Below are 13,821 nucleotides of genomic sequence, written 5' to 3'. Positions count from 1 at the left end.
CCATTCAAGTGATCACAAAGGTTAGCAACTTTATCCTTTCATCTCTCATTGCTAGATTAGCTCTTGCAATGCATTATATAGTGATTAATTTGTGGGTTTTAGTAATTTGGGAGGAATTATATGTGGTAGTTTATTTGATTTATATGCAATTTTAGCTCAAAATAACTCTTAGTTTGCATATGTAGGTGTGGTTTACTTAGTGCCTTCCCGTCTCCATCCACTGTCGATCGTCCGCACCGTCCCGTCGCCGGCACCACCTTGTGGTGATCCTCTTGTTCTTATCTTTTTTATATAAAAAATCATGTTTGTGTGATTTAGATATATAGTTACTTGTATAATTATCTTACCCGTACGTTGTTTGTTATACATAGTGCCATGGTTTTGATATCCGTCCCTGTCGGCCCTCGTCCGGGTTATGATTCGGATGTGGTATATTCTCTTTTAAAACTATTTGTTGCATTTCCTGTTTATGACAAATTATGCCCATCAAGTTGACATAGATATTTTTATCTAGGAGGTATGTGAACGGGAAATTCCAACCGACCCTATTGTCAAGAGGTTAAATTTAGTTGAAAGAGAAAACGAGTATTTGAAAGAAAACTTGAAAAGAATTGAGGGGGAGAAGATGGAATTGAAGTTGCATGTTGCTGATGTCGTCGATGATCACAAGATCAAGATGGAGAAAATGCGCTTAAAGAATAGAAAGATTAGAAAATATGCCATTGATAGTGAGGCTTGGTATTATTATGCTGTTGGATCAATTATTACCTTAGTTGCGATCTTGATCGCATTTGTTGTTGCATTTAAATGCTTTAGCTAGCGAGTTATTTGTATGTTTGTTTTATGAGAATAAGTGTTGTATGAAATTTATGTATGAACTTGTATTAATTTGGTCTATTCGGTGCTGTGTAATGAAGATGAGCCGGCAATGGATGTACGATGACCGATGCTCTCCCCAATTCGTTAATGGCGTGCATACTTTTTTGCTTGCGGCTGAGGCAAACAAGCGGGCAGATGGTTTTATGCCTTGTCCAAGTGCTCGCTGTAAGAATGATCAGAATTACTCTAAGTTAAGAACCATTCACGTCCACCTGTTTGAGTCTGGTTTCATGCCCCACTATAATGTTTGGACCAAGCACGGAGAAAGAGGGGTTATGATGGAAGACAATGAAGAAGAAGTGGACGACGACAGCTATCCTGGCCATGGGTTCCCTGAATATGATGGTACAACAACGGGGGAAGAAGCTGAGCCGACAATGCGGGAAGAAGCCGAAGAAGAGGCATCAGATGAGCCCGCTGATGATCCATGTTGGGCCATTGCCGATGCAAAGAGAAACTGCGCAAGTGAAAAGGAGAAAAAGAAGTTGCAGCGCATGTTAGAGGATCACAAGAAATTGTTGTACCTGAATTGCAAAGCTGACAAGACAAAGCTGGGCACCACACTGGAATTGTTGTATTCCTATATAAACCGGGACTAAAGGTATTTTTCATGCATTTACTGATTTTTTGAGCTAAATGACCCTGAAATTGAAAAGCACTACAAATGAACTCTGAAAATATTGAAAGTTGGCATGGTATCATCATTTCACCCACGTAGCATGTGCAAAAAGTAGAGAGGGTTACGGCAAAAATTGGATGCAGTTTGTTTACAAAATGGACAATCTCTTTCGAAGTATCAGGGTTTCGGACGAGAACTCATATGTTACAAAGGCATTTCATTTTTAAGCTTATTTCAACTCCAGACTTTTTGTGTGTTCACTATGCACCATTCAAAGCCACGTCATGAATTTTTAACCCTTTCTAACATCATTTGCTATTTTTCATGCATTTACTTATTTTTTGAGCTAAATGACCCTGAAATTGAAAAGCACTACTAATGAAATCTGAATAGGTTGAAAGTTGGCATGGTATCATCATTTCACCCACATAGCATGTGAAAAAAAGTATAGAGGGTTACGGCAAAAACTGGATGCACTTCGTGTACAAAATGGACAATCTCTTTCGAAGTATCAGGGATTTGGACGAAAACTCATCTGTTACAAAGGCATTTCATTTTTTAAAACTTATTTCAAATCCAGAGTTTATGTGCGTTTAGTATGCACCATTCAAAGCTACGTCATTAATTTTCAACCCTTTCTGACTTCATTTTCTATTTTTCATGCATTTACAGATTTTTTGTGCTAAATGACCCTCAAATTGAAAAACACTACAAATGAACTCTGAAAAGGTTGAAAGTTGGCATGGTATCATCATTTCACCCACATAGCATGTGGAAAAAAAGTTTAGATGGTTACGACAAAAACCGGATGCACTTCGTGTACAAAATGGACAATTTCTTTCGAAGTATGAGGGTTTCGGACGAAAACTGATCTGTTACAAAGGCATTTCATTTTTTAAAACTTATTTCAACTCCAGACTTTTTGTGCGTTCAGTATACACCATTCAAAGCCACGTTATCAATTTTCATCCCTTTCTGACTTCATTTGCTATTTTTCATGGATTTACTGATTTTTTGAGCTAAATGACCCTGAAATTGAAAAGCACTACAAATGAACTCTGAGAAGGTTGAAAGTTGGCATGGTATCATCATTCCACCCACATAGCATGTGAAAAAAAGTTTAGAGGGTTACGGCAAAAACTATGCACTTTGTGTGCAAAATGGACAATCTTTTTCGAAGTATCAGGGTTTTGGATGAAAACTCATCTTTCACAAAGACATTACATTTTTTAAAACTTATTTCAACTCCAGACTTTTTGTGCGTTCAGTATGCACCATTCAAAGCCACATCATCAATTTTCAGCCCTTTCTGACTTCATTTGCTATTTTTCATGCATTTACTGATTTTTTTGAGCTAAATGACCCTCAAATTGAAAAGCACTACAAATGAACTCTGAAAAGGTTTAAAGTTGGCATGGTATCATCATTTCACGCACACAGCATGTGAAAAAAAGTTTAGAGGGTTACGACAAAAACTGGATGCACTTCGTGTACAAAATGGACAATCTCTTTCGAAGTATCAGTGTTTCGGACAAAAACTCATCTGTTACAAAGGCATTTTATTTTTATAAATAACATAAGTATTACCAAATTGAATATAATGATAAAACAAACTAATATTAAACATAAGAGAAAAGAATCACTAAAAATCTATTTTAAAGTAAAGTTATTCACAAACTAGTGATTCACACACATTTCAAATAATTCAAATATAAACTTTTCAAATTTCAAAACTACTGGCACTAACAGAAAGTTTGTAATTTTTTGTACCTAAAGCAAAAATATTCACAAATAAATTCTAAATACAGCAAAAAACAACTCAGAAATAAATAAAAGAAAATAAACAAAGCAGAAAAGAAAAAATAAAAAAAATAAAAAAGCCCGCCTACTGGGCCATAGCGGCCTGCATACGACTAGAAACCCAACCTATAGTTGGGCCAGGATGCAGGCCCGCAAGGCCCAACAGGCCCACAGTGCAGAGCGGCAGAGTAGGCCCAGAAGCCTGCTATAGAGAGGAGTTCAATAGAGCGGCCGCTCTTCGCTAGGCGAGGTGGGACTAAACTTCCACACCGCACCTGCGCCAGCGCACACCCTTTACTAACAGGTCGTGGCTCCAACCGGTACTAAGGGGGGGGGGGTATTTCGTACCAGTTGGAGCCACCACCCGGTACTAAAGGTGTGCTCTTCCCGCCGCTCCGCCTGGCCAAAACAGCCCTTTAGTACCGGTTGTTGGATCCAACCGGTACTAAAGGTGCCTTCTATATATAGCAGCACTTCAAATCGTCAGTTTTCTTCTCTTCTTCCTCTGGTTCTTCTCCTCTGCCCCGTCGCCGCTGCCCCCATCGCTGCCCCCGTCACCGCCCCCGTCGCCGCCCGTAGCCGCGTCGACCCCGTCGCTGCCCGTCGCCATCCCCGTCGTCGCCGCCCATCGCCGTCCCCGTCGACGCCCCCCGTCGCCGCCCCGGCCGCCTCGTCTCGCCACTGTGAGCTCCTGCCCCGCCATGGTCACACACACATTGTGTTAATTAGTTATAGAAATGTTAGAAATATTTCTGTTTTTTAGTTATAGAAATGTTAGTAATTTTTATATTTTTTAGTTATAGATTTTTTTATAGAAATGTTAGTTATAGAAATGTTAGAAATTTTTCTGTTTTTTAGTTATAGAAATGTTAGAAATATTATAGAAATGTTAGTTATATAGAAATGTTAGAAATTTCAGAAATGTTAGTTTTAGTTAGATGAATTACATGAATTAGCTAAGTCACAATACTAATCGAGATATACTACTTCCTTACAACTTCACATGAGTCACACTGTCTTGCACTACAAATTCTGTTTTTGCTTACTAGCTAGATGTTAATAAGTGTATAGGGTTTAGGGTAGTTGATGAGTGTTATGCACATGCCCACTTAATTTATACATGCAAACATGTGCGCATGCAGTTACCACTGGATCTTGTTAGTCATTCAAGTTGAAGAAGGAAAATTTGAAGTACTGGACTCACTACTTAAAGACGTTAGTGACTACTCAATCGTTAAGGGGATAGTCAACAGGTAATTTCAATCATTATTGAACTATATGTCGGCCTCTTTAGTTCGTCATTTCAATCGTTTAGGGTAATCATTATTGACTACTCAATCGTTAAGGGGACAGTTTTTCCTTTAATTTTGTGTTTTCCATTTAATTCATTTTCTTTGCTGGCGGGCAGGGCTTGGCAAAAGTTCATCAAAGAGGTTCCAGGAGAATGGAAACAAAAGCTGTATTGGTATCGACCCAAGGTAAGTAATTAAGTAGTACTAGCTAGCTACCATCTCTTTAATTCTAGTTTCAATACCATTAATTATCATGCTTGATTAATTATTATCTGATTGAATTTTATTCTTGTAAAGGCCATGAGGCATGCGCCAGGGACTAATTTATGTGCATACTACGTTTGCAAAAACATTTGCATGATGGCGTCCGAAAGGACCAAATCTGCTATACAGCTATGGGTATGTTTACCAAAACACTATTCACAATTTTTACATCATTATCGATATCTAATCACACAACTAATACATGCATATTGATCTCCCTTCTTAAAAGTTCAATGAGGTGTGGGATAAGCTCCTACCAACGGATCGCGTACGAGCAATTCTAGAGGAAATTGCAGGATTTTTGGTCGACCAGGTCATAGATCCCAAATGAGAATACCATTACCCGCTACCGCAGTAATGCCTCCATGTAGGATAAATTGTATATACCTAATTGTATATATATATATACATAACGTGTACAATATGTAGTATCGTAAAATACCAGCAAATGAAAAAGAATTAAATGGAAAACACAAAATTAAAGGAAAAAGAAATCATGAACCCAAAACCCCCCGAACCTTTGACTACCAGTTGGTGTTACCAACCGGTACTAAAGGTCTCCCCGCCCCCGGTGCTGGCTCGTGCCACGTGGTGGCCCTTTAGTGGCGGTTCGTGTTGAACCGGTACTAAAGGGTGGGGACTAAAGGTCCCCCCCTTCAGTGCCGGTTACAGAACCGGCACTAAAGGGCCTTACAAACTGGTGATACACCCCGGTTCTGCACTAGTGTGTTCCGTCCAACCCGGTTGGCTCCCGATGAACATTACACATTCCATTGCCTCCCAATGAACACGACGACACAGTTTCTCCGTTCTCACCCAGCCGGCTGGCAGCCGATGAACAGGACGCCGTCGCTGCCTCTCCATGTATACGAGCCCTGGTCGTACGTATGCGCGACTAGGCGTTCAAGACCCCGCCCGTATGTACGTACGTGGCCGTATTTACTTTCTTGCACTCTGGCTGTACGTACGTGTACATGCTACGTACGCGCCTCTACTACAGTCATTGGAGCTAGAATCGTTCATATTGACTAAGTTGACAAAGCCCTCCGTCCGCGTCAACTTAGTAGGCCCACAAGTCAGCCTCCCGCTATGGTGGGTCCCAGCTAGTAGGGGGAGTATTCATTTTTTTGTGTAATAAGGAGGCACTTCCTTGCGTGCGAAGATATAGTTGGTGGGTCTGAGCTGTCAGCGGGGGGAACATTTTTTCCGCCAATTACAGAGGCTCTTTCGGTGGGTCCCAGCTATCAGGTGGAGGAAACATTATTTTGCGTGTAATAAGGAGGCATTTCCTTGTGTGCGGCCGTGCACCCAGCTATCAGCCTGTCCACGTACAGTCCACTTCCGATGGATATCGTTCGTTGACCACGTTGACCACGCTGCGCTGAGAGCACTAGGGCGGCCGACGACGGCGAGGCCTTGGAAGGGGACGACGCGGAGCCGGGGAAGACGCGGCAGTGGATGCCCATGCCGAGGGGAGTACGAGCGCTGACTGGTCGGCTGCGGTGTGAGGCCAACGTCACCGGAAAATAACAGGATGTGCGGGTGGGTAGAGGGACAGCCTAGTGGCAGCATAGCCGGCCACGGGAGGAGGGAGTAGGCAGTGCCGCCGGCGCTGGTTTGGGCTGCTGGAGCAGGGAGATCAGAGATTGAAGAAGCACGGCGGCCGTTGGATGGACATCTAATAGTTATTGCTCTGTGTTGACTAAGTTGACAAAGCCTTGCGTACGCGCCAAATATTTTTTAGGACAGCGTCATCATCAACCTAGTAGGCCTAGAAGTCAGCCTCCAAATCTGTGGAAAATAGCATACAACCCATTAGCCATTATTTCAATAATTTACAGCCCATTTGCTAATTCTTAAGGATATTTTGAAGCCCATATTCTTTTTATTAGCATTACCGACCATATATTCTGGGCACTGCTAAAAAATTCAACGAAATTTTGCATATTTCGGTGGGGTCCGAACTCTTTTAAACACGAATTTTGAGTCACGTTAAAAATAAATTAAAAAAATTTATATCAATATAAAATTCAAAAGAAAATTCTCCACAATAAAATGAATGAAATTTAAAATATTTACTAGCAAGATGCCCATGCGTTGCACGGAACATGAAGATGCATTTGTAGGAGTAGTTTATCTTGTGGGAGAAAAGGATGAACTAGGGAAGGCCGTATCTGCAAATGTGGAGAGGAGTGCGGGTAACTTGTCATAGTTTCCTTCCTATCCGTTAGATATAGATCAGACGGCCTATATTGCAGGATGGTAGGCATACCATCATCACCAACTCTGCTTTTTATAAGAGTAGAGAAATCCAGAAAAAATGATATTTTAATGTAATTACCGATTGACTTTGGTTTAAAAATTTATAGCCCATTTCTTACAACTTATAGCCCATTTTCTGGGGAAGCCCATTTCTTACTACTTACATCCCTCCTCGTCTTGAAAGATTTGCCGCCCAGCAGGGCTGAGAAAAGCAATTAGGCCTCGGTTGGGTATTCTCCAAAAAAAGAACCGGGCTAGCCATTTTCAGAAAGAAAAAAGATATCAACTGGGCTCATCATGTGCTTAAATAAAAGTGTGAGCGTGGGCTAGACGGGCCACAACCCCCAGACAACGCGCAGTTGAGCTCCGTCTCTAAAACTAAAAAAAAACTTGGCGAGCTGCTGCGTCCCTGGTGTTATCCGCTTGTTGTGTAATTTTCTCGTTAATTGACTACATTGACAATGGCGTGGGACCTAGTTGTCAAACAATTAGGAGGAAGTTTTTTTGGCTTGTAATAACGAGGCACCTAGTTGCATAATGCAATGACCCTGGTTGGTCCCTACTGTCAGCCTCTGCACGTACAGTCATCTCCTGATTCCTCTCGGTTGTTGACCATGTTGACAACGCTAGACGGTGGCGGGCACAGTGAGCGAACCAAGGCGGAGAACAACGGCGAGGCCTCGGACGGGAACGAACAACAGCCGTGGAAGGTGCGGAAGTGTAGTGGCAGGCGGAGGGGAGTATGAGGGCAACAACATGTAACTCAAGCTTACAAACAGTACAAAAAGCCCAAGGATTAATTGTTCATCAAATTTAGACAAAACCCAGATTGAACATTGCAATAACATCTAACCCAACCACTCTTTTTCGCAGTCACAAACAAATGGATCGGTCCGATCCATAAAATCAACATCCTGTGAAAAAAAATTTATTGGAGGATGACTACAAGTTGTTGTAAATAGAAGCCGACCACGTTCAGAAGCCCATTTGTCCACCTGAAACTTCTTTTTTTGCTGTTCAACATGTCCGTCCGTGAGAAATCTCTTGCTGAAAAACTTAAGCCTCATGGACAATAGTAACCTCGCATTCAACAGGAAGAATGTGACAAAGCTTCTGTTTGCCTAGTTGGATGCATATCCTTCCATCGTTATTGTCCTCAAAAGAATGTCATGAGAACTGAGAATATCCTGGTGCTTATTACGCCACCGATTGGTTATACGTTTTTCTCCATGTGTTAGTGCCTAAGTAGACATGAAGATTGAAAACAGTTAAGGTCTGAAAAAAGAGTATGTCAAAAGAGAAAAAACTGTATGGTTAATTCTAGTACAATATATACGGTCTTTGAATTTGCATGAAATCATCACCTTTATATATAAATTCTCTAGACATCGAAAGCGTCATAGCAAGCCAATAATTATGTTCTGATCATAACTAAACATTCCGATATATAAGATCTTGACAGAATCCAGCATCATTGATAGGTTATCCATGGACGAACTCTTCATTGAGCATATAACATAATATTAGTACCCAAAGTGTACTCCAAGATGATATAGAACTTATGCGCACAAATGAAAAATGCAGCTTATGATTAAAAATGTGTAGATGATAATATACGGTACCTGAAAAGGTGAGGAACCAAACACCAACTTCTTGTGACCATTAAACGGATCATGAATTACACCCAAGGTCTCCAGTTTGGGCGTAGAGACGACAGTTATTTGCCAAGGTTTATAACAATAATGAAGGAGCAACCTTTGAAGTGAAGGGGCATCTTGGATGATGAGCTGCTGTCCTTGAAAACAAACTCCAATGCTTTTAAGGTGAGGCGACTTTATTTGGAGATAACTGATAGGGATTTCTACTCACAAAACAATAAGCAAGCGCTACAGGGCAGGGCAAGTCGAGTGGATGATGCTCTGCAGTGAGGCCTCCGACAGATAAACCTCCACAAGCGAAAGGTTTTTTTAGCGGTGGGAGTCGAAGCATTTGTACCAGATCGTCTGGTAGATGGCACCGGGCGAAGGTGGTGGTGTGGAGAGAGGAGGAAAACCACGAGATGGACAATGGTGGTGTGGGCACAAATTCTTGGTGTTCGGTTCGTGGTATGAATCTTTCGCCGTAATGGTATAACTCAAACTGCTGGAGTTTTTTGAATTCAGGGGATGTCAGCCAAGCGTCCACCCTGCCGGGTATGGACAGCAGGTAGCGTGTCGGGATGCAGAGGCGTCGAACGGGGCCCTATTGGTGACAGGATACGATGGCTCTATGGAGATCAAATTCAGGAAGGACAGAAATCGAACGACAATCGAGATTGAGGGGCGCGGTGCTACCTCTTGAGCACTGCGTTGGTTTTCCCTTGAAGAGGAAAGGGTGATACAGCAAAGTAGCGTAAGTATTTCCCTCAGTTTTTGAGAACCAAGGTATCAATCTAGTAGGAGGCTACGCGCGAGTCCCTCGTACCTACACAAACAAATAAATCCTCGCAACCAACGCGATAAGGGGTTGTCAATCCCTACACGGTCACTTACGAGAGTGAGATCTGATAGATATGATAGGATAATATTTTTGGTATTTTTATGATAAATATGCAAAGAAAAATAAAAGCAAAAATCAGAAGCAACGGAAATAACTAAGTGTTGGAAGATTAATATGATGAAGATAGACCTGGGGGGCCATAGGTCTCACTAGTGGCTTCTCTCAGGAGCATAAGTATTTTACGGTGGGTGAACAAATTACTATTGAGCAATTGACAGAATTGAGCATACTTATGAGAATATCTAGGTATGATCATGTATATAGGCATCATGTCCGAGACAAGTAGACCGACTCCTGCCTGCATCTACTACTATTACTCCACACATTGACTGCTATCCAGCATGCATCTAGAGTATTAAGTTCATAAGAACAGAGTAACGCTTTAAGCAAGATGACATGATGTAGAGGGATAAATTCATGCAATATGATAAAAACCCCATCTTGTTATCCTCGATGGAAACAACACAATACGTGCCTTGCTGCCCCTACTGTCACTGGGAAAGGACACCGCAAGATTGAACCCAAAGCTAAGCACTTCTCCCATTGCAAGAAAGATCAATCTAGTAGGCCAAACCAAACTGATAATTCGAAGAGACTTGCAAAGATAACCAATCATACATAAAAGAATTCACAAGATTCAAATATTGTTCATAGATAAACTTGATCATAAACCCACAATTCATCGGTCTCGACAAACACACCGATAAAGAAGATTACATCGAATAGATCTCCACGAGAGAGGGGGAGAACATTGTATTGATATCCAAAAAGAGAGAAGAAGCCATGTAGCTAATAACTATGGACCCGAAGGTCTGAGGTAAACTACTCACACTTCATCAAAGGGGCTATGGTGTTGATGTAGAAGCCCTCCGTGATCGATGCTCCCTCTGGCGGAGCTCCGGAACAGGCCCCAAGATGGGATCTCGTGGGTACAGAAGGTTGCGGCGGTGGAATTAGGTTTTTGGCTCCGTATCTGATCATTTGGGGGTACGTAGGTATATATAGGAGGAAGGAGTACGTCGGTGGAGCAACAGGGGGCCCACGAGGGTGGAGGGCGTGCCCTGAGGGGGTAGGCGCGCCCCCTACCTCGTGGCCTCCTCCTTTATTTCTTGACGTAGGGTCCAAGTCTCCTGGATCTTGTTCGTTCCAAAAATCACGTTCCTGAAGGTTTCATTCCGTTTGGACTCCGTTTGATATTCTTTTTCTGTGAAACTCTGAAATAGGCAAAAACAACAATTCTGGGCTGGGCCTCCAGTTAATAGGTTAGTCCCAAAAATAATATAAAAGTGTATAATAAAGCCCAATAATTTCCAAAACAGAAGATAATATAGCATGGAGCAATCAAAAATTATAGATACGTTGGAGACGTATCAAGCATCCCCAAGCTTAATTCCTGCTCGTCCTCGAGTAGGTAAATGATAAAAACAGAATTTTTGATGCGGAGTGCTACTTGGCATAATTTAAATATAATTCTTCTCATTGTGGCATGAATGTGCAGATTTGATATGATTCAAGATAAAAGTTTAATGTTGACATAAAAACAATAATATTTCAAGCATACTAACTAAGCAATTATGTCTTATCAAAATAACATAGCCAAAGCAAGTTATCCCTACAAAATCATATAGTCTGGCTATGCTCCATCTTCCCCACACAAAATATTCATATCATGTACGACCCTGGTTTTAGCCAAGCAATTGGTTCATACTTTTAACGCGCTTCAGCCTTTCCAACTCTTACACAATACATGAGCGCAAGCCATGGATATAGCACTATGGTGGACTAAGGTATAATGGTAGGGGTTATGTGGGAAGACAAAAAGGAGAAAGTCTCACATCAACGAGGCTAATCAACGGGCTATGGAGATGCCCATCAATTGATGTTAATGCGAGGAGTAGGGATTGCCGTGCAACGGCACTAGAGCTATAAGTGTATGAAAGCTCAAAAAGAAATTAAGTGGGTGTGCATCCAACTTGCTTGCTCACGAAGACCTCTGGCATTTGAGAAGCCCATCATTGGAATATACAAGCCAAGTTAGTATATGAAAATGACAAAATGAGAGACTCTCTATTATGAAGATCACGATGCTACTTTGAAGCACAAGTGTGGTAAAAGGATAGTAACATTGTCCCTTCTCTCTTTTTCTCTCAATTTTTTTATTTGGGCCTTTTCTCTTTTTTTATGGCCTCTTTTTTTTAGTCCGGAGTCTCATCCCGACTTGTGGGGGAATCATAGTCTCTATCATCCTTTCCTCACTTGGGACAATGCTCTAATAATGATGATCATCACACTTTTATTTACTTACAACTCATGAATTACAACTCAATACTTAGAACAAAATATGACTCTATATGAATGCCTCCGGCGGTGTACCGGGATATGCAATGAATCAAGAGCGACATGTATGAAAGAATTATGAACGGTGGCTTTGCCACAAATACAATGTCAACTACATGATCATGCAAAGCAATATGACAATGATGGAGCATGTCATGATAAATGAAACGGTGGACAGTTGCATGGCAATATATCTCGGAATGGCTATGGAAATGGCATGATAGGTAGGTATGGTGGCTGTTTTGAGGAAGATATAAGGAGGTTTATGTGTGAAAGAGCGTATCATATCACGGGGTTTGGATGCACCGGCGAAGTTTGCACCAACTCTCAAGGTGAGAAAGGGCAATGCGCGGTACCGAAGAGGCTAGAAAATTGCGGAAAGGTAAGTGTGCGTATAATCCATGGACTCACATTAGTCATAAAGAACTCATATACTTATTGCAAAAATTTATTAGCCCTCGAAGCAAAGTACTACTACGCATGCTCCTAGGGGAAGGGTTGGTAGGAGTTAACAATCGCGCGATCCCGACCGCCACACAAAGGAAGACAATCAACAAATACTTCATGCTCCGACTTCGTTACATAACGGTTCACCATACGTGCATGCTACGGGAATCACAAACTCCAACACATGTATTTTTAAATTCCACAATTACTCAACTAGCACAACTATGATATTACCACCTTTATATCTCAAAACAATTATCAAGCATCAATTTTCTCATGATATTAAAGAAAATTGCCATGCTATTTTAAGACTCTCAAAATAATATAAGTGAAGCATGAGAGATCAATAGTTTCTATAAAACAAATCCACCACCATGCTCTAAAAGATATAAGTGAAGCACTAGAGCAAAACTATATAGCTCAAAAGATATAAGTGAAGCACATAGAGTATTCTAATAATTTCTGAATCATGTGTGTCTCTCTCAAAATGTGTGTACAGCAAAGATGATTGTGGTAAAATAACAAATAAAGACTCAAATGATACAAGACGCTCCAAGCAAAACACATATCATGTGGTGAATAAAAATATAGCTCCAAGTAAAGTTACCGATGGAAGTAGACGAAAGAGGGGATGCCTTCCGGGGCCTCCTCAAGCTTTGGCTTTATGGTGTCCTTATATTATCTTGGGGGTGCCATGGGCATCCCCAAGCTTAGGCTCTTGCCAGTCCTTGTTCCATAATCCATCAAATCTTTCACCCAAAACTTGAAAACTTCACAACACAAAACTTAGCAGAAAATCTCGTGAGCTCCGTTAGCGAAAGAAAACAAAAGACCACTTCAAGTTACTGTAATGAACTCATTATTTATTTATATTGGTGTTAAACCTACTGTATTACAACTTTTCTATGGTTTATAAACTCTTTTACTAGCCATAGATTCATCAAAATAAGCGAACAACACACGAAAAACAGAATCTGTCAAATACAGAACAGTCTGTAGTAATCTGTAACTAACGCAAACTTCTGGAACTCCAAAAAATCAGCCAAAATAGGACGACCTAGGAAATTTGTTTATTGATCAGCAGAAATTGGAATCAATATTTTATCACGTTCTGGTGATTTCTAACAATTATTTTAGTGAACAGAAAGTTTCTGAAAATTTCAGCAAGATCAAATAACTATCATCCAAGAAGATCCTATAGGTTTAACTTGGCACAAACACTAATTAAAACATAAAAACACATCTAACCAGAGGCTAAACAAATATTTATTTCTAAACAGAAGCAAAAAGCAAAAAAAACTAAAAATAAAATTGGGTTGCCTCCCAACAAGCGCTATCGTTTAACGCCCCTAGCTAGGCATAAAAGCAAGGATAGATCTAGGT

At 40.9% G+C, this 13,821-nt stretch overlaps 1 long non-coding RNA gene across 1 annotated transcript; it reads left to right on the top strand.

Moving 5' to 3' along the window:
* On the top strand, positions 1-1,624 carry LOC141027983 (uncharacterized). The gene is made up of 3 exons (XR_012190056.1): positions 1-263; positions 372-429; positions 515-1,624. It is a non-coding gene; the product is annotated as an uncharacterized lncRNA (long non-coding RNA).
* The last annotated feature ends 12,197 nt before the right edge of the window (positions 1,625-13,821 follow it).

The sequence above is a fragment of the Aegilops tauschii genome, chromosome 7, assembly GCF_002575655.3.
Source record: "Aegilops tauschii subsp. strangulata cultivar AL8/78 chromosome 7, Aet v6.0, whole genome shotgun sequence".
Lineage (NCBI taxonomy): Eukaryota > Viridiplantae > Streptophyta > Magnoliopsida > Poales > Poaceae > Aegilops > Aegilops tauschii.
The sequence above is the reverse complement of the archived record's forward strand: the minus strand, read 5'-3'. Positions and strand labels throughout refer to the sequence as shown.